General features: G+C 41.1%; 1 protein-coding gene across 1 annotated transcript in view; it reads left to right on the top strand.

The window, feature by feature from the left end:
* The first annotated feature begins 2,388 nt into the window (after positions 1 to 2,388).
* The window catches only part of zfhx3b (zinc finger homeobox 3b), a 216,792-nt gene continuing 196,986 nt past the window's right edge, over positions 2,389 to 22,194 (top strand). The window contains exons 1-2 of the mRNA XM_061743342.1: positions 2,389 to 2,457; positions 17,852 to 17,886. The gene's annotated coding sequence lies outside the window, so the exon portion shown is untranslated. The remainder of the gene's footprint in view (positions 2,458 to 17,851; positions 17,887 to 22,194) is intronic.

Here is a 22,194-nt window from a genome sequence, read left to right as displayed (position 1 = left end):
CCAAGGCTGTTGGAATTTTTTGGAGGGAGAGATTTTCAGCTGTCTTTCGCCGTGACGTGGTGAGCGTTTGGTCCACAGCGGAGACCACAGCGGCCTGCACGAGTGACCCTCCCAGGCGGCTGTGTTTTTGTTGTGTTGATCTGTCTCTTGCAGCGAGGGGAGACCCAAGGCTGATAGTGCTGACAAAGTCTTGAGGGTCGTCCGTGCAGGCACGACTGCTGCCTGGCTGTGAGCCCCCAAGGGTGCACACTGCAGGATCTTTTAGACCAGTGGGACAACTTCACATTTAACAGCCATTTCCAGCCTTCCTCGCCACTCCTGCACACGAGTCCAGGCCTCGCTGTGATAAACCTGTTTTATAATGACGATTTAGCTGCTGGACTAAATTGTATGGTAACTGATTATTTAAATAGTTTTTTAATATGTAAACTGAAAAACAGGATTATTTAAATACAGGGGAAAACTTTTTAATGTACATTTTAAGTGTGTAAAACATGAAATTCTGTGAAGATTGTTTTTTATTTGGCACATGCTGGAATGTCAAGGACTTTACTTTAGTTAAGTTATGATGCTCAAATGCATTCTTTTCAAACTGCATTTGGTCTAGATGGAACATATGAAACTATTGACATTTCTAATTGTTTTAATTATATTTTCATTAATACATTTTATCTGAAAACATTTTTAAAGCATTGGAACAAGCCTGAGGTTTTCATGGTTTTGCTTTATTCGACTCTTTGTATAATTTATTAGTAACCATTAGCAAGTTATCAATTATTATAAATTATGAATGTGCCATTTGCTGAATGGTTTTTTATTATTTTAGTGATGCCAGTTTGAAGTGGTTAGTTTGTGTTATTGGGTCGTACTTGTAATGATTAATTTATAATAATAATAATAATAATAATAATAATAATAATAATAATAATAATAATAAATTATATAAATACAATACCTGAATAAAAGACTCAACATGCATTTTTTCTCTTTTAATCTTTAGTTAAGTTAAAAGTTCATCAATTCAATCTTCTTTTCTAATAAACCCATCTTGTTAAACCACTATCCAATGAAATTATTTTGTTGTGTTTTTTGGGTGTTAGATTTAATGTAGTGTTTTTTTTTCTTTTGTAAGAAAAAAATCTTTCAGTATTCGGTATTTCCTTCAGATTGTAGATTGTTCACCTCATTCTTCTAAATTCTTTGTTTGTTTTGTTTTTGTTACTTACACACCCATGAGGACACACACACTCACACACATGCGTGTGCAACATAAACAGCAGTAAGTCATTTAGATGAAAATATGAGTGGCAGTGTGATTTGGGACAGCTTGGAGCCAGCAGTGATGTCATTAAGTAGCATCTAGGATGATAAGGCAATCCCAGCCACTGAATAAATAAATAAATTAAAATTATATCTTGTGTATTCTTTTCACCTCCCCTCGGACCCCAGCAATCCCAAAACCCTGACCCCTCGTCCCTTCCCCCTACCCCGCCCATAAACACAGGCATCGCGGATGCACCCCTTCGCTGCTGAGGCGGTCCCCACCACTGCTCCCTTCCCCCGCATGTCCACTGGCATATCGGGGGGCTGTATTATAAATAATGCATTTCACTAATACGCATTCTGGTGGAGTTAGTCTTTGGCCCCATCTCACGTACATCCACGGAGAAGAGAAATAAAGAGTCCAGGAAAGGAAGGCTTTCCTCCTGAACTGAAATCTGTGACAACGAGCATGAGAGCAGAAGAATGAGAGAGTGAGAAAGTGATGAGAGAGGGAACAGAAGGGGGTGTGGGGGTAAAGAGAGTGGCAAGCATATTATAACTCATCCATGTGGATCACCCTAGTAGATTGGGAGCAATCCCTTGTTGAAATTGTCTTCTAAACACTTAGAGACGGAGAGAGGACGGAGCGGCCGGCTCTTCCCAGTGAGCCTGTGCGTGTGCTCTCACACCGCCCGCTATCCCAGCCAAGGTAGAGAGACCTCTGACAGACTCCTTGCATGAGTGTGTATTTTCACTTTGCTCCTCTGTGTGTGTGTGTGTGTGTGTGTGTATGTGCTGCCTATCTTGTCAGCCAGCCAGCCAGTGAGAGTTTGTGCATGTGTGTTTGAGCGAGAGGCAGAGAGAAGGTGTGTGTGTGTGTCGGATGGGGGGGCTGGTGGGGGGTGGGGGGTATTATGCACCCTGGATGTTGCCTCATGCTTTAAACAGCTGCCTACAAGCACAGGTAGTGTGCGCCGGCTTCTAAATAAGCAGCACATTCACCGTCCCCTTCAGGATGGGAGGCAGGGGCTGCAGAGTGTGAAATCAGACTAATACACTGGCGTAGGGCTGAGCAGGAGCAGGAGGAAGCTCCTCCATGACTTATTTAGACAAGAGGTCTAGAGGACAAGAACAAACTGAAGAGAAACAAGGGACTGGACATCAGAGAAAAAAGGGGGAGAAAAAGACAGAAAGGTCAGTATATATATATGTGTGTGTTTTAAATTTGTGCTCTGTGATTCTTAGTTTCAGTCTTCAGGACTTTGAGCACAGTGAGTGTGGATCTGGTTCTGAGCCTGTAACTGCTCTGATTTGCTGTTTTTCAAAGTATTGATTCTGTGTAAGTTTGTGGGAAGTGTGATCTTTTTCATTCTGCCAGTTGAGAGCAGAGGGAGACTCTGGATGTGTGTGTGTGTGTGTGTGTGTGTGTGTGTGTGTGTGTGTGTGTGTGTGTGTGTGTGTGTGTGTGTGTGTGTGTGTGTGTGTGTGTGTGTGTGTGTGTGTGTGTGTGTGTGTGTGTGTGTGTGTGTGTGTGTGTGTGTAGGAGGGAGGGTGCTGGCACAGAGTGGCCCAACTCTTTACTGAGTGTGTGTGTGTGTGTGTGTGTGTGTGTGTGTGTGTGTGTATAGGGTGTGAGAGTGTAATAATGCATTTTTGTTTCAAAAAGTACTATGTATACATATACATTTATATATATTTAGTATCCAGGACAATATTCACTGCCTAAAGTATTGTATGTGGAAGAGGCATTCTGAAATGTATGGTAACACACAAGTGTGTGTGTGTGTGTGTGTGTGTGTGTGTGTGTGTGTGTGTGTGTGTGTGTGTGTGTGTGTGTGTGTGTGTGTGTGTGTGTGTGTGTGTGTGTGTGTGTGTGTGTGTGTGTGTGTGTGTGTGTGCAGAGGATGTGCCAGGTAGAGCTGAAGTAGACCAGGAAACACCACAGGGAATAAGAAACGGGGAGATTATGTTCCTTCATCTTCAGTTTGTGTGGACGCCGTAAAGATACGGTGCCATTGACGAGTATCGCTTCACACACAGTCGTCACTGTGTCACGTGATGGGGTATTACCCAATGAGAGAATCGGTGCGCACAGGTGTAAAAGAAAACCACGTGATTATGGCGTGCACACAAGATGGTGTCCACAGCTTCATCGTGAAAAGTTTTGGAGGTTTTACTTTGTGTTGTATCTAACTAGATAAAAAGTTTAGTGCTTCTCTAATGAGAGAAAGTGTTGTTTTTGTGAATGCTGAACATCAGCTTTCATGAACTCTCCGTGCCACACAATTTAAAAGAAAACAAAAAAGAGAAACATCTGTCAGGATGTTGTTATCCAAAAGTAGAACTTGAGCGGGTAGAAATGAACAATATCTGAGTATGTGTATGCATGATGTTTAGTTTTTAGCCACACGTTAGCAGAGGAAAGGAGAAAGGCCTGGATGACCAAATTGTCAGCAGTACTAAAGACATCAACAGAAAAATTTCAGCCATCCATCATAGCTGTCGGCCTGTTTCTGTGGTGACAGTGATTTATTCTGGGGCTGAAATCTTTTGGAGTCTCTCTTTCCCCCTAACTCACCCGCTTACATTCACTGACACACATGCACAGCAACCCTCAAAGTGTTAATAAGTCTACTTTTTTTTTTCTTTTCCCACTTTCAATTATTTTGAGCTGGCACATGTTGATTGTAGAATTATCTGTCCACTTAAAGAGCGGACATGGTGTCACTGCAGGAGTTCAATATACCAACTGTGTTTTACTCTGAGAGTTGACTTTCACAATGCTTACATTTTGTACATTCATGGACATATCAGCCCTGATAGTTTGGACAGCATGTGAGCAAAAGTGGAATCACAGTGTCTACTGGTAGCCATTCAGGAAATCATTCAGGGTCCTTTTATGGATGAATATTCAAAGCAAATGCTCATTTAGTCTGTTCTCACTGATGCAGCTGACTGTAACGTCAAAAAAAAAGACAGAAGAAAGAAAAAACACCTACCATTTTAGCACAGTGCAGTCTTCAACAGTGCTTCAGACTACAGTCCATTTCAGGGGGAAAAAAGAAAAAAAAAGCAATATTTTAACCTTACTTAAGGAAGGATTTCCTGCAGGAAACGACCACGCTAGCCCGAGAGCAGAACATCAGGATTTTCTTGTTTCCATATCTATCTCAAATGATATCTGTTTCAACTCATCACTGCAGAAAATAAAACAAAACAAAGAAAATATTCACATTTATAACAAAAAATCAAATATAAAATACTATTAAGAGTGTTTTATTCCATATTTTATGCTGTGTCAATTATAATAATTTGAACAACAATATGCTGTTCCCATGCATACCTTTATACTTTTCTATGCAATACTCTGCAGACGTATGCATAAAGGAAGGCTGCCAAGCATGCCCCGAATTCAAGCTCCTGTATAAATCTGATACAGGAAGTTGCAGGTGTTCTAACAAACGTACAGGACTGTTTTCGACATATGTATCAGCCATGATGCTGTTCAGCTCATGACACAAAGAGTACAGCAGAGTAAATGTTGAAGCAGGAATTCATTTTCGATGCAATGTGCATGCTTACACATATGGAGATGCGTGCGTGGGTGAAGATGAGGAGCAAAACAGATGTCTGCAACAATGCTCGTTTGACCCCCGCCTTTTCTTTGTACCACTCTCATTTCATTTCCTTTCTTTTCTCCATAGCTTCTCTGGTATTTTTTCATATGTCAGATGATAACTCTGGTCCTCCTCTGTGCAGGAAGATTTATAAGTCAACACACTGGCCCTAATATCCCCACTCTGCCAACAACCACACGTACTCCCCTAAGCCCGTGCTCTACCCCTTAAGCCTCGGCCCAAGCCCTATGACTGCACCCTGAGATTGGCGTGTGCATGTCTTTGTTCGAGTGTGTGCATGCACGTGCGGCTGTGTGACTCTGTACTTGCTGTTATTGCGTTGCCTACTGTTTTTTTTTTTTAATATTATATCATGATTTGCTAAAACACAATAATGCTACTTTTGCAGTTGCATGGTCGGTAGCTGTCAGCGCTTGATAAGTTTGTCTGTCGGCACAGCTATGTTCTGTGTTTATCTGAGCCGGTCTGTGTGCATCTGGAGTGGAGCGGAGCCGAGAGCTGGGCCGTGCTCTCTGCTTTGGTCTTGTCTGGCCTGTGCACATCTGGAGGGGGTGAAGCGAGTGTGAGACTTGGGCTGGCCAGAGAGGTCACTCAGGCTCTGTGAGTGCCAGCACTCTGAGCATGCCTTGAAAAATGTAACACACATTACAGTAGAAATACAAGCATCCTTTTTTTAGTAGCTCCAGATACACTTAAATTAACTTAAGGAACTAAACATGTAAATATGGACAGTAAGACATTATTAAGTGACTGATGATTTAAGTATTTTTCCATGTTTTTCGTTATTATTATGGTTATTGCACTCGTTCGGTTGTGGCAGCAGTCATGTGTGGCCTGTGTGACTGAGGCTGTTGGTGCTTCTGCATGGTGACTGAACTCTGTCTAAGGTCTGGGCCTTGCCATGATAATGTTCCAAACTTGGCTTTGCTCCTACAATCCTGGATTAATGCCTGCTTTAAGAGCTTAACATGGACAGCCATTCAAACATGCACTGGATTGACTGGACTATCCCGGTTGCCGTTATCTCTGGAGTTCTCCAAGCATAGTAGTCAGAGAGGGAAAAACTGTAGCCCCATCTCAGTTAAACTGGCATTAATCAAACGTGACACATTCTGATATTTTCTGTAACACAAGAAATAATTGTATCTCATTCAAAAATATTTAAATGTATTTTATTAGTTTTACAACTGGCAAAACAAGTTTTAATTATTTCTACAGCTTTTTGTATTTGTCATTTTTGCAATATTGTAGATGTTATTCAGTATTAAAAAGAACAACAAACTATGTCAGAAAGTGTTTATTTTTATGATGAATAGCAAGTTGAAGTCAATAGGATCTGTACTGTGCCATGCCCAGTGTCCTATACGCTAGAAATTCATAGCTTTAAATTCAAGCATAGCATTTTTCCCTTATATCTTTTTGACAGTTTGTATATAATATTTATTCAGAGTATTCATCCGTTTTGCTGTGCTTTTGTGTGAATCGTAGCACGCCGCACATATTTTGATCACATATACAGGATGGCCATGTGCTGTGTATAGTTGTGAATGCAATCATGTCTGTCATGACGTTTTTGTCAGCTCAGAAATAATGGCTCCGTTGGCCTTTCATAGTGGTTGGCATCTGTTGTCCTTTTTGTGAAATGTCCACTTCTTTGCTGTCAGTGCTTTTGAGCATCGAGGACTGGATGCTGCCCCAAAGTCTTAAGTGTTTACTGACATTCAGCTGCATTTTTATTTCTCCGTCTGAATAAAAATGGATGCGTATACCGGTATATATATGTATATATATATATATATATATATATATATATATATATATATATATATATATTATATAAAGGTCTGATTTGCTTTCATGGCCAGAATTCCTGAGACACGATGTGCAATATCTAATGGGGACTGTGGAAAATTATACAGACAAAAGAAATTCTGAACTCACATCAAGAAGATATAAGATGATGCCTACAAGGGACAGGTTTAATTACATTAATGTCCCTGATTTATGAAATCCTGCTTGACATCATTGTTCCCTCAACTGTTGTTTCCATATCTGTCTGCATATTAAGCAGTGTATTTTTATTTATTTTTTGCTTTAAATCTGTATCTTAAAAATGCCATGTATTCACATTGGCCTTCTTTATGGTCAGTCCACATCTGATTTACATCTTATTGCAGCTTATTAGTGCAGTCATGTGCATAATCACTTTATACTTTTTTTCACGCCTGACTAACTTTTTCACACTCAGTTGTGAGGTTGACCAGAAACCGTGCTTCTTCAGCCACATTGTTTTTGGAAGTTCACTGGAAAGCCCATATCATGCATACGCCTTCCCCAGTTTAATAATTGTCTTTTGTGCAGCATTTTTCTTTTCCTCAATTTGCTATTGAACTTAATGTGCTGCGTATAATGTAATTCTTTTTGGTCACATAATGAAAAACATTTAGATGGAGGATTGCTTTTACTGGGGAGAGGACTGTGTTGGGTTGCTTTGTTTCACGAGCGAGGCCTGTGAGCAGAATACCTCTAATGTGCAGGCTCAGTGTTGTGTACTGTGTGTAAGAGTAATGATAGTGGGATTTGGTGCTATGTTGATAATGTCTTGGCTGTTCTGCAATCATTCAGGAGAGCAGGAAGGGCGAGGTGGTGGGGAGTCACCATTTTACTCCTCCAATCCTCCTCTACCACCGCTGGAATATAATCCGCCGTCTCCTGACCTTCAAATCATGCAGCGCTGCAGTCGTTTCAATTGGCCCGGCCGCCATTAGCGTGAAATGTCCTCTAGCCACTCTGCTTCTGAACATGGAAGATTTCCTTTCTCCCAGCATGGCTTCCCTCCTCTACTTTACTCCCTCTCTCCATCTCCTATTCCCTCTGCCATGCCCCCCGAAGCCTGGCTGCTATGGAGGGTGGGAACCTCTTGCACTAAGGAAATGAGCCATCACAGGAGATGCTGCTGGTCAAAAGACAGGAAGAAAAAACACTCACTCCATTACTTTCTGGAAATTTTGCACTGCACCGTGTCCCTTTAACAGAACAGAAAAACGTTTCAGCACATGTCGCACACAACAGATGTATGCTTAATAGGCTGTGCCTTCATACCTGACGTTATCGAGCATCATACTCTCGTGCGGTGCACTGTATTTAAGATATGAAATAGCTTGACGTCTTGCCAAAACTGCTTAGTTGTTTGTGATGAATTCAGATAGATCCTTTTTATTAGAGTGAGAAATAAACTGTATTGTTTGATTTTAGCTCCGTAGACATCAAATGCAGCTTCAACGTTATGAACTGACACTTTGCGTGTGCAGGATTCCTTGGCACATGTTGAGGGTTAGCCTCCTGGCCATGTGCATCACATTGAAAGAGCAGCCATGTCCCTCTTATCATACCCAATAGTGGGGAAAAAAAGATCCGCTGACTGCAGCATAGAAATCACATGCCGAAGCTCAGCATGTGTTATGTTGCTAGTAAATAGATCAATTATTGAAAGGAGGACATATTTGATATCATCTGAATATTAAAAATATATCAGAGGGCAAGCAACATTCATGGCTGTCTTCAGATCTGTGTTGAGAGATGTGTGTCAAATCTCCAGAGTGATGCTTTATTCAGAAGGGTCAAGAGGTTCTCTGAGTGTTTGATAAGATGGAAGAAGTCTTTTTTTCATTTATATTAAAAAAGTAGTGTAAAAGTGTCAGCAGTACCTTTCAAAATTATGTTTTTTATCAACATCCCTCATGAATAATTTCTTCTCCATATTCATAAGTACAGATAAATATCCTGTGACCTAGAAATCATCTCATGATAAAACATCATTACACAAACTTGCAAATTTTAACATCTTCATATTTTTCCTGTTCCCAGAAGATGCAGATTTTTTCGCTCTCTCTTGCTCTCTCTCTCTCTCTTTTCTGAGTGACTTTGATTCACCCTGTCACTGCTTATTATGTTTCTTGGACAGTGATGATTGGAGATGTGTACTTCTGCATACATGTACTTAACTGTGTGCCAGCTTTGTGGATAGCTGACCCAGATGCAGCGGGCAAACTGATGAGATTTGTTTATACAGATATCCATTGTGTCTCCTGGTCTTTTATAAGTCCTAGTCTTGAACCATATCTGTTGTCTATAACCCCCACTGGTTGTTACTACACAAAATGTGAGTATATAAGATTAATGACGCCGCAGGGGTGTATCCATAATACTGTGACCTCAAGGTAAAATTGAAATGCATGCACTGGATGTTGCACATTTGTATATTATTGGCCAATATACTTAGCAGCTATTACACTTCTTGTCACTGGTGAAAATAAAACAGAAAGGCTATGAGGTTTCAAATCAACAAGGCCACTCTAAGAAATGGACTTATTGGAATTGCATTAAGTGGATTAGACAGAGAAATGAATACTATTTACAATGGAGCAGTGTTAAACAGTCTTGTTTCTCCCAGCTATAGGAGTGCATCGACAGTCGGTCAGCATCAATTAAATCTCCTGATCTGTATATCCTGAGAGGCCGGACTTGTTGTCTTCTAATAAAGCTAGTCTGTGGCAGCAGAATGTTTCATTTCCTTTTGGAGATTGCCCTCAGTAAAGCAGCGTGCTTACCATAGTCCTGGAAAAGGGCCGCAACAACACAGCATTCAGATGCTTGATACCCGGATCAACCTGGACCCAGGCTGACAGCACTTCTAAGCACCGCTTGAACCCTTTTAGTTGCAAAGATTCATGACCTTTTAAACTCAGATAGACTCCTGCGTTTTTTAATCGTCGGAAGAGTTTGTTTTTTTAATCTGAAGTAATATTCTGTAACTAGCTATGTGGCGGTTCGTGGAGGAGCTGTATTAGAATGTTGTAAACGTTTTTACCCGTGTATGTTTTTTCTTGGCTGGTCGGGGCGATACGTGGTATTTTGGGAGTATTATGAGTGGTTGCATGTGTCTGTTTGTGCAGATGAAGATGAAAAATGGGGTCTGGAAAGGACAGGGTTGTGAGGGGACCAAGCTGTCCCTGGCCATTCATTCTTTCTGGCCCCCCTGTCTAATTAATGGGCCACGTTCATACACGTTATTGCACCGGAGGGTCTGTCACTCATTAATCATGTGACCCTCTGTGGCACAGTTAATGACCTTGGAGGAGTAGATCAGCTGGAGATGGCTGAGCTTTGAAATTAAATTGTTTCTGGGAGTGGTCATGGTCACATCAGGCGCTTTAACAGCCTCTGTGCTCAGGTTCGCTCCTGTTACACCCCAACCTGTGTCTCCACCACAGACCTCTGCAGGCTCTGCCAGCGAGACGAGCAGGAACATTTCACACACGAGGCATGACATGAGAATAGGCAGGGTTTGGAGCAATTGTTGAACTTGAAATCCCTCAGTGACGACTTTACTGGCTGATTTGCTGCCTGACCACTGCCTGTTACTCTACCGATCACTCATAAGAGACTGAACTTGAGTTAACTGATTTAAAAACTTCTCTCAGCAAAGTTCTTTGTTAAAATTCAAAACTTTTAACTTTCATGGCTTGTAAACTCTTGATTAGTGAGATTATTTTTCCACATAGTTTATTAATAAAGCATTAAAGATACATGTAAGGGGTGCACATTTGTTGCAAACTTTCCTTTAATTGCTGTGCTTCAGTATAAAACAGAAATGTATGCTCGTCCTGGTTGGAAGAGCATAAATCTCATCTATCATATCTCATTTTCCCCAGTGTAGGTTTAGATGTCATGTAGCACATCATATGATGCTATGTCACATGCAGATGAAATTTAGAACAAAAAAGATTATACGACTGATTTACAGCAACTGTGATTGTTAATCTATATCTTTTCTGGAAAGTCCATGACATGCCAGATGAAAAATGAAATATAGGTAGCGACAGGGAAGGATTTTTTAATTTTTTAACCAAAAACAATATTGCAATGATGTAAGTTGTCCACATACTTTTAATTGAGAGTTTTAAGATGCATCTTAGATGGCTTGCCTGATTTCCTCTGGCAGGAAAGGAGCTATTATGAAGAAAGTGCAGCCATCCCTGGCATCTGGATGTTGGAGCAGCAGAGACAGGAATAATATCCTCTCTGCTTTTTGATCCTGGGTTCTGGTTGCTGCTTCCCTTATTAAGTGCAGGGTCAACTCTTGCTGTGGTGTGAATAAAAATGGAGTGAAAATTAAGCATGAAAACCACCAGGTAAAAAAACCCAAACTAAAACAAAACAAAACACAAAACCTTACAATGAGCGAGAGCCTAAAATCATAAATACCTTTCTTATTTGTGAAGACTCCTAGTTTGTGGAAGGTAACCACTGGGCCCTGCAGTCGAAGACTATACCACAATGATGAGCTAAATAAAATAATGCAGCTGCTTTGCAGTATTCTTTTAATGGAGAATCTATGTGGACATGAATGGTAAAAAAACAAAAATCTGCTTTTTTTTTACCCTGTATGCAGGTAAATGCTGTTACTTCCTCATAGAATCATAGTGTCGTCATTAAAAACAAATAAAAATGCTCATTTTGTGAATAGTAAAATGCTTTATGTTTTCAACAAGAATGTTAATTTCATCATTCTGCTACAATTGTTCGGCTTCCTCTCAGTAAATTCCAAAAGCTCAAGTAAACAATTTAGGACAGTATGTTTAAAATAAGATAATATCATTACTGCTATCGGGAGGAATCTGGCTATTTTCTCTCTGAGGGTATAAATGCAGTGAGTATCTCATCGCTGACGCAAGAACAATAATTATAGTTTGACTGCTATTCAATTAACTCTTTCAAGAAAAATACTAATTTTGCCATGTGTCCAAAGTTAAACGGGGATCACGTTACAGCTCATGTTCACAACTGCAGCATGGAAATGTTGGCTTTCTTCTCACTGACATTAAAATGGAGAGATTTTGTTTATCCCCGTCTTTGTTTATTTAACATTTTACTCAGCGGGAGAGTTTCAGATAGATTGTTTTCAAGACAGTCCCTGCAGACAGCGAGCAAACACACTACAGCTTCATCAAACAGAACAATCTTCAACTTTCCCCTTCTGCAGTGTGCAGGGAAATGTGACTGAGAGGAGCATCATAATGGAATATGATTGAAATGATCATCATAATTTTTCTGTGTGAGTCTAACAGTATGCCAGCGCTGGTTTTTAGAGGTTTTATTTAGAACCATGCGGAAAAGTACTCTTACACAGGGGGAAAAAAAAGCACAGTGATGGATGAAAACATTTCATTTTCATGTGGCAAACATTTGCAAGTTGGGTTATTAATGGTTTCATTCGTGCGTGATGGATTGTAGATGCGGAGGGATTGTTTTATTTCCTCGCCATAGAAGCATCGACAGATATTGGGGCACATGAAATACACAAAGCAAGCTAAAATAAATCTCAGCTGAAAAACGAGTTAACCCCTGTATGAAATGAGTTCAGAATTGAGTTCATCTCACATGTGCGACTTGTCTTTGTGTAAGTGTGAGCCAGGCGAGGTTTGATGGGAGCACGGTAGCATTTTAAAATGTATTTTTGACAAGGAGAAAAAAGAAAACCCATTGTCAAAAACTGCATCTTTAATGTCGGCTCACAGATGTTCAAAGCTTGCTAGGGACAGTCATAAACCTTTGCAGCTCTACTCATTAAAAAACCTACAATCAAACACATATAGAGGCTGTGCCATTATCCCCTCTCCCCCTGTTACCGCCCTCTGTCTCCGTCATTGCAGTCTTTCTTCTCCTTCCACCATCCCATTTCTCCTTGTTGCAAGTGCAGGCCTGATTAATATTTCCCACTGTTCCGTAACCATGGCAATAAGGTCACTGCATATGATACTTAATTGAATCTTCCCAGTGCTTTTGTGTATGCCTCCACTGTCCGGACAATAAAAATCTTCCACTGATGACTCCAAGCCCCTTCTGCTCTGCTCCCCTCCATCCTTCTTTTCATGTTGTGGCCCATGAATTTATTCATTTGTTTCCTCTGCTACCTCTTTCTTGTACTCCCTTGCCCTGTCATAGTGTTTTACTCTTTTTCTTTTTTTCCTAAAACAGTCCTTGTGCAGACTAGTGACTTAGTGCAGCATAAGGTCAAATTCAGTAGGATTTCTTTCCTCCACATACTGGAACAATACTTGATGTATTAATACTTAATGCTTTTTAAAGTCAACATAATGCACAGCAGGATCTCTCCTTTTCCCCCCTCCATAGCCACATTTGCATACTCAAATCAGTCTCAGGGACAATTGTTGGGATTGATTTCAAAATGACACTGATGACTGAAGTGGCTGAAACAAAGAGCCCGGCAGCCAGGAAAAGTGTTGGGGACACAAAGTGAGCCACTGGCACAAGTTCTTGTCTGTGCAGGTGTTCTGATTAAAGCCTCACAAATTGGGGTCCTCTAAGACACAAGTGGGAGACATGTGCCCTCTCAGCACATTGCATGGACCAGCGCATAAACACATGCTGACCGGGTCTTTGTTTATGCAAATACGGAAGCTGATTCATGATGAGGGGGGATCCGGGTTCACAGGGAGAAAAGACTGGAGTGCATAAAGAGTGGAAGGGTGATGAGGAGGTGATGGTCTGTCTGGGGAGCTGGATTTTCAACACATCACGATGGATGTGTATACAAAATGCATTCTTTACGCCTTTATGCCTAATTATCCCAGATCAGATGCAAAATGTCTTCATTCCTGAACTTCTTGATTTTGACTCGGACTGGAATCAGTCATTTCTGTTCTCTACTGCAAAACGCAGCCACTGTTACACCGCTATTGATTGAAAAACAAACAAATGAGTCATAAGTCAGACAAGAATCAATAAGATACACACAAAAATTCAGCACTTCCTCGTGTTTTTTTTTCCTTAAAAGAATACGGTTCATTTTACTTTGTGAACATTAGTGAGTGAATGATTGAGTTTGTTCCAATTAAACAGACAGTAATTGAGAGACCATCATTAGACTCAAATAAAACTAAAACAAAATAATGATACAGGTAAGGTACAGGACGAAAAAAAACTAAAACACATCAGATTTGACATATGGCCATAAAATAACCATTAGACTTTACCTACAGTGTGAAGTGACAGTCTATCAATAATGTCACTCTGAAAATGGGACAGGTTTGTTGCTGCCTTTAAATCACCAGAAACTGTAGCAGAAGACATGCACGTTCGGGAAACGCGTTAAGAACTGATGCTAATGGGTGTGGTGGGACACCAGGGGCACAGGAGGACACGGCACACTTCTTAGTGGCTCATGGACATCAGGCAGACATCACCTGGTCTGGAGCTCAGTCCCAGAGACACAGATGCCATCATTAAACTCAGCCGTTTGTTTTGTAGTAAGACACTTCAGGCTTTTTTAGTGAAGACTGCATTAAAAACTTTATTTGTGTTACGGGTTACTGGTTTCTAGTTCGGACACTTACCTCCCTCTAACATATAATAATACTTTTTCTTACACAGTAACTTCTGTACAACTATAGAAACTTGTTCTATTGGAGTGTCTTTTACCTCTCAGTATAAAAAGCACAGCATCTCTAGGCATCCACAAATCAAAGATAACATTGAGTCAAATAACATTGACTCAAGGTCAAACATGCATTCAAACAAGCACAAACATCCCACCCCCTTGTTCTTTGATAAGACATTTGTGTACAATCAAACTTCATGTTACATGTGAATGAAGCTCTTAATGAATGGGACATTCACACCAGCTTTGAAAGTTGAGCAGAGCGCGTGGCCTTTCTTCTGTTGTGTTAAATATGGAAGCACGTGGAGGCTATAGTGTGCCCATCTGCTCCCCACACACGCCCCTCAGCCTCCTCGTTTCTACCATGTGCTGGCGTAACAGGCAAGCATTATAGCAACAAGTGTCTCCACATTACCACACATTACCCTCACTTGGCAGCGAGCCTGCTAAGCTGCCCTGCCCCCTCATGAGAAAAAGACTTGATTGTGCCAGGGGGAGTTGGCTAAGCAAGGGGTGTCTGGGAGGGGGGCGATTTGATTTACATACTCCAGCTTTATGTGACACTCATCTGATTTTAAACATCTCCAAAGCAATTAGGGGTCATTAGTCCTTTTGTTTCTTGTAGTGGCACGATAAAGCAGTGACAGCATCTGAGGCGTGGTGCCCCCACCCCCCCCGTCCCCCGTGGGGGCTGCGTGTGGGAATGTCAGCACTATACCGGGTCTGTCTCCCACCCTTCCTCCCCCTTCATGCCTGCTCCTCTGCCACCGACGCAATCCTACTGTGTGTGTAAACAAACACTCAGCACCAGCCTGGCACTGCAAGAGGAGATGGGCTGGCAGAGAACCAGTTCTTCAGAGCGCAGCTGGTGATGGTGCAAGCTCAGGGGCCACAGGCTTCAAATCCCGATGGCCCGAAAACCTGACAATGGTGTCTTTCATTTGATATAATCTGCAAATTTGCTGCATTCAGTTAAACATGTATGGAGAGAAGCCCAATTTAAATGATGCCTTTGGAATGTTTGCTCTTTTAGCTTGAAGAGCTATGTCCTGTAAGGTTGTTAATGCACTATAAACCTGCTGGATGTGTTAAATATAACATCCTACAGCGTCACAGTTTAACAGAAATTATTATTTTGTTTTCTGGCACAGACGCAGAAGCCATTACAATTCCGATTGCTTTCTTTATGCTGACTGAACACTACTGACCAGCGAATGGGAATGAATAATATGGAATAGTTCAAAAATATTTCTGAGTATAATAGCCTTCTAAAGAGTCGATGTGATGAAGGAGATATTTTAAATGAGACATAATGCGGAAAATAACATTGACTCAAGGTCAATTGCAGTACTTTAATAAACGCTGGGCTGTTTTCTTCAATATGTTGATGCCTGTATCATCCATTATGCACCTGGCAGGCAGTGTTCTGTTAAACAAGCCTTTTACTGTGAACAGGAATCAAAGGCAGCAAAAATACGGGCATGGTTTTGAATGTGAATGTGCACATGTCCATTTGCGTGGGTTTGAGACCCTCCTCAGTTGGTATAGAAAAACACTTACTGTTAATGTAAATAGCAAGGCAGCATAAATCAGGAGACACGCGCAGCCCGGGAGAATATCGTGTAATAGTTATTGCGAAATGAAGTGGCATTGGGATCAATATCCCACTATATCTCACTCTGGTGTAATGGCACAGACGGAAGCTGGAGGCCAAGGGAGTCTGGTCCCTCCACCCCACCAAGGGCCTATAAATCTGCCTGACCTGCAGCTCGCTTATTAAAGTACATACACAATCAGCAGCAGCCATCCAAATAACAAGCTTGGTTACTGACCTGGAGTCAGAAGAATGGATGCCTTTACCTTGTCAAAGATCAGGGGTTAAAGGGTGATTGGCATCTTGGCACCACGCAGTACAGGGAGGCATGGGAGTGTAAGAACAGCTTTTCTAAAGCCAATATATTTCAAAATAATGTTCTAATGTCCTCACCATCACGAGAGAACATTATAGAATGACATTCAAATGTTCAGTTAAACAAGCTTGTCTTTTATAACAACAATTTGTCAACATTTCTTTTTGTAATAGTATCACTAATCAAAACCTATCTGCTGCACCAAAATTGAATTATCACTAGAAAAGTGATGTCTATAATTTATTCATAATCAGAAAATTTTACAAAAACCAATTAACCTGATTTAAAAAAAAATTGATTTTTAATTATTTTTTTTCAACGTGCTACAAAAGGGGTTTTTATCAAAAGGCATGCATCAAAATACTTTTAGATACAGTTAAATGGAACCTGCAAGTAAAATTATTCTGAAGTAAATTGCTTCTGATATCATCTTATAGTATAAAAACACACTGTGGCGTGATGATTCTTTATTACTGGGACTGTGGTGCATTCCAGCGACTGTTCTGCACCAGTGGCAGCCATCTTTGTTGTTTACAAGAGTCCCTCCATACTGCCATGTATAAAATAAGCCCCCATATTAGATAAAGGGTTGTGATTGGGTGGGTGGATGTCTGCTTGAATGGGAGGAGGACCAGGCGCATTCTGCCAGAGCAAATGAAACACGAGTTCTCATATTTGTCTGTTTCCCAGGCTAGAAAATTGTCCTTTCAACTTCAAATTTGAATTTTATGGCCTTACAGCCACATCTGGTGGAATGTGCTTTGGATATAGTGCGGTGATTAGTTTGCCATTGTGTGTGTGCTGTGTTTGAGATAAGACGACATGTGTCATTCTTGCAACAACAAACAACACAAACAGAAAAGGAAAAGCATAACATTGCATATTACAAACTCAAGGTCCACACTGGTCGTGGGGGAGAGTTTTGTTTTTTTTAACTCTGAATTTGAGTCGGCAGTGTTTTTGCAGCATCTGATAGTGTGCAGCACACACTGTAGCTTAGTGAGATGAGTCAGAGATCATTTTCTGTGCTCTGGGGTGATGTTTGAGGAGCATAATGATTTGAAAAGGAAAGTTAGATTTTGTATGAGTAATGGACAATGCACTGGAGTCTATTTTTTTCATCTAAAAAGCTGTACAAAGTGTTCTAAATAATGTGAATGCCATCGATGTATGAAAGAGGAGTAGTTTTAGATTTACATTTATATTTTTTTTCTCAGGAAGAGATGTTTTTCTAGGTGGCTTTTATGGATTTTATGCATAACGTGTTTGTGGGAGAGTTCTTTTCTCACCCCGGGTTGTAATAACTTCATAACAAACAGCACAGCGCCTGCAGAAAAAGAGGAGTGCAAAGTAACAATATAATGGCTTCCTGTAATTTTTCCAGATTATTCAGGTGTTATCCATTTATTTAAAAGATCTTGTTGCAAGCCTTAGTACAGCCTTGGGCCAGAAAGATGTTGTGAAAAGTTGTGAATAGTGATTGTATTAAACTAACGGGAAAAGTGAGACCTATGATTCACCTTTTTATTTACAGCTGAAAACTATAGACATTGATATACTTATATTTTATTTTGCAGGACTGAGAGGAAACATTTTTGCTGCTTCACAGTTGGTAAGTGCTTGGTTCAACTTTATTTTTAATCAATTGTAAATATTTTCTTTGGGGAGCATTATTATTTTATATACTAAATTTGCAAACAAGGCTCATATGATTTGACTCCAGGGATGTGTCATTTAATGAATTGGACTTAAGATGAGATGGTTTGGAGAATGTTATTACTGATGACTTTCTCTTTATTATGACGTTATTGCTATGACTTTCTCAACCAAGGCCTACTGAATGCACATAAACATTACACTCAATAATTCAAAGCTGGGAAATGATTATGTTTGTGCTCAGTTTATCTGAGAAGCTCTAACCACGTAGGGTGATGCTAAATGAGGGCAAATAGAATCATGAAGTGTTATGTTTTATTTTTTGTCACTTAAGTTCTTTTCACAAAATGTGAGTGGTTACTAAGTCATAAAATATTACAAATATGAAATGAATTGCAAAATATAGAGTTCAGTATGAACTTAAAATGAATTATTATTTACAGGCTCCTTTTAAAATAAACATGAATTCAAAAGACCACACAGATTTCATTTTCTGTTTGTTTATGTGGTCACCATGAGTTTATTATACAATCCCTGCAATATAAAAAAATAAGCATTTTTCAAATGTCATAACACTTTTCATATTTAATCAATATGAAATAAATTAAGTAAATGTGGTCCTTTCGATACATGGACACGTAGGAAAGGAGTAAGTAAGTGGTATGTGATTCATTAGAGCTGCTAAGGGAGGAGAGGAATTGTCATTAGGTCAGCCCACGACAGGTCAGAGCTTGATTGATTCTCTGACTTTTCAAAACTTGTGGTAGCACTCAACAGCTACAGGCTCCTCTATTGATTGGGGATCTAAAAAGTAATCTGTTGATGCTTACAAAGCAGAGAAAGGCGATAAAAAGATATCAAAGTGCTTCCACCCTGCAATTTCCACTGTCTGTAAGGTCTTTAAGAAAAAAACGAGAGATGTGACAGTAGAGAGTAGACGTTAGAAAACGTACAGATAAAACTGCATGCCTGCTCGGCAGGAGGTTGTAGAAAAAATAAAGAAAAGAAACCCTCTATGAAACCTCTATCAGACAGAAAATCAAAACAACATTGCGCTTCAGTCCTCTTACTCCAGCCTTACTCATATCAGAGCTGGACTCGTGTTCAAGCAAGATGATAATTATTCAAATGCAACTGGTTTTAATTGGATGATTTTGTGTCAGTTTAATATTACTGACAATTAAAGCTTTTTTTTTATTGAAAAAGAGTGACCGATCAACAACAGTTATTTATTTATATGAATAATTTGCCTAATTGAATGAACTACTCAGCTGTAATTTTACATCAGGGGACACATTTGCATCTACACTCAGTTCAGTTCAGCTCAGTTCAGCTCCTGAAGTGACATTAATTACAACAAAATAAGTAAGAGGAAATCCCTTGCGCAACCGGCATCCAAACATGATCACTCACGCACGTACACAGGCTTCCTTCTTCTCCATGGACGTATTTTGCATTGGCACTGCGATTTGGATGACCAGCACAGGGTGATTGTCCCCTCTCTAGTGAAGTTAACCTATCACAAATCTTCTCAAACACGCTCTGGGCAGCCCTCTTCAGCTTGTCACAGCCCATGGCCACGGACCTAATGGAAGTGCAGTTCACTGAACAACGGCAAAGTTGGTCTGGCTATATAGATTAGAGCAGCAGCTGAGGGAACTTGTACTGCACCGAAATGCTCTTTGTACCAAAAGTGATGCTCTCCACAACACCTGATGTTTCAAAATCACATGTAAGTGTGCACCACAGACTGACCTTTGCCCTCTGCGTGTGAGGATCTGTGACCTATAATCCTCTCCTAAATGATTTGACAATAGAGAGATGTATTGATCTGGGCAGCCCTCTAGTAAAAGGTGGAGAGCCTGATGCGTGGTTTGATTCTTCTTATTGTCTGCAGGTAGAGTGGCGTCAGCAACGCTGAAGCACGTGTGTCTTTCCATAAAGTGTACCACTTTATATGTGGATCATGCTTCTATTTCAGTCTTTGGGACAGATGGGCCTCATACGTCTGGTCCCACGTCACTACTCAACGTAAATTGTGATTACAAAGAAGCTGTGTGTGAAAGCTGAAAAAAATAACACATTAAGAGTCATATGACAAGCTCAGGAAATGGCTTCTTTTTCTCCTTAAGACAGCACAAATTGCTTAAAGTAAAGCTTATGCTTGAGAGCTTTGGTTTCCCATACCATCAAACACACTTATTTTAACAAAATAACACATGTGTGCAAACTCCCTCACAGAGCCCCCAGCTTTCCCCACCGCACCTGGGCAGCTGCTCTCCTCTGGGTTCACCCAGAGACTGTTGGCCAGCTCCCACATCTGGCCAGACAGAAGAACAGAGAAAACACAAGGAAATTCTCCTGCTGGCCACTAGTTTCCCCCTCTTGCATAATGAAACCATCCCTCTCTCTCACTCTCTCGGATTCTTTTGGAGTGACTGGTGGTGGAGCAACATCTGGAACGAGCAGGAGTTTTCTTTCCCTGTGTTTTTTTGGGGAGATTTAGGCCCCCGATAATCCGTCTCCCTCCTCATTAAAGGAGCTGAATAAACACAGGCCTCTTCCAGTTGTTCCTCTGAATTTCCTCACCAGGCGTCAGGAGACCAGAGAGGGGGCTACCGGATCAAAGCTGCCGGCAGCCCCGTGTGTGCAGAGAGTGAGAGTGTGTTCCGGGGTTGGGCCCATTACCTTTCTCCCTGGGAACCTCAGAGGCTCCTAGGTCACCGGCTGTCAGCTCTTTGCCCCGAGCTTAGCAGAGAAGGAGAAAGAGGAGGGTAAGGGAGGACAAGAAAGAAACAGAGGAAGAAAAGAAAAAAGCTAACTGGATGAGATCCACAGATATTGCATGGTAGGAGAGAGGGGAACAAATCACAAGATAAAAAACAGATGGACACAGGGCACAGGTACAAAAAAGAGATTGGTGAGAAAACCTTCGGTACTTGAAGTATGGACACAATTTTTGTGTTATTTTGTTAAATATTGTTGGGGAATGAGGACATTCAGAAAGAGGCGTGAGCAACTGCAACAACACATTCATGGACTAGACCAGAGAATGTCGAACTCCTGGAATGCTGCTGTATAAGCAACCCCCAGCGAGAGGGCCTCGATGCAGAGGATGGGAGCGGTGCTGCCAGTGGTAATCAGAGCACTTGGGACCGTGACCTCCAGACTGGAAGCAGGGCTTCTGCAGATTCCAGGATCAACGTTAGAGAGCCCTGACCAGAAGAGCGCAGACCAGTCCTAAACAGCTAGGTTGCTTGTGTAGAACCCTTAGGCTTCCAGCCTCTTGGTGGTGAACCTACATGGGGGGGGGGTATGTAAAATATTGTTTATGTTATATTTAATATGCACTACTCTAATACAACACTGGCCAATGGGGACATTGACATGTGCTCTGTGGGGATTTCTTGTGGTTTTCTTGTGTTGGTAATGGTTAGTTTTGGGGCCCTGCAGGTTTTGGGATGTGGCCAATTTGAATATGGTCTGTTCCGTCGGTGTTAGCAGACTAGGTGCTAGGACTGTAATCTGTGGAGTTTGGGGGCTGGGCTGCCCACCTGGTCTCCTCTTCCCATCCTAGAGCAGTTTTTGTGGTCTGGCTGGGTGCATTGTCCTGCTGCAGGAGTTAGTCTGGAAAAATTTAAAGGGGACCTATTATGAAAAACACGTTTTCTCTTGCTTTAACATATATAAAGTGGTCTCCCCTCAGCCTGCCAACTCAGAGAAGGAGGAAAGCAACCAAATTCTGCAGTGTCTGTACAGCCGCCCGGATGAGCCGTCCAGTGTCATATGGCTTCTACGAGCCGTTCAGATTCTGCTCCCTTTCGTTACGTAACGAAAATGCGATTTACATAGGTTGGCCTCCGATGCGTGAAACCACGCCCACAACTAACTCCCCCGGCCGGAGCTTCCGCCATTTTTTCGTAGCGGTGTATCGCGTCATTCAGGCCGCCAATCAGCACATGCCTCATTATCATAGCCTCCCCGCCCACTCAGAATCCCTCAATGAGGTTAGAGAATGGGATGCTAAAGACATGGCTCAGAGGCTGAATTTCTAATTTATTTAGCAAAAACAATCAAAAGCTTCTTTTTTAAGATATTCAAGGCCTGTTTAAAATAGGTATTAGATGTCATAATAGGTCCCTTTTAAGTTAGATGTATCAAGTCAACATCGAGGTCCAGGATTAGGCAGATGATCATTTTAGTAAGTGAATTTGGGTGTCATGGTGTAAATGTTGTGTGGGTGGATGAAAGTATATTTAGTAAT

Source organism: Cololabis saira, chromosome 2 (assembly GCF_033807715.1).
Source record: "Cololabis saira isolate AMF1-May2022 chromosome 2, fColSai1.1, whole genome shotgun sequence".
Classification (NCBI taxonomy): domain Eukaryota; kingdom Metazoa; phylum Chordata; class Actinopteri; order Beloniformes; family Belonidae; genus Cololabis; species Cololabis saira.
Note: the sequence above shows the minus strand (reverse complement) of the source record. Positions and strands in the feature narration are given on the sequence as shown.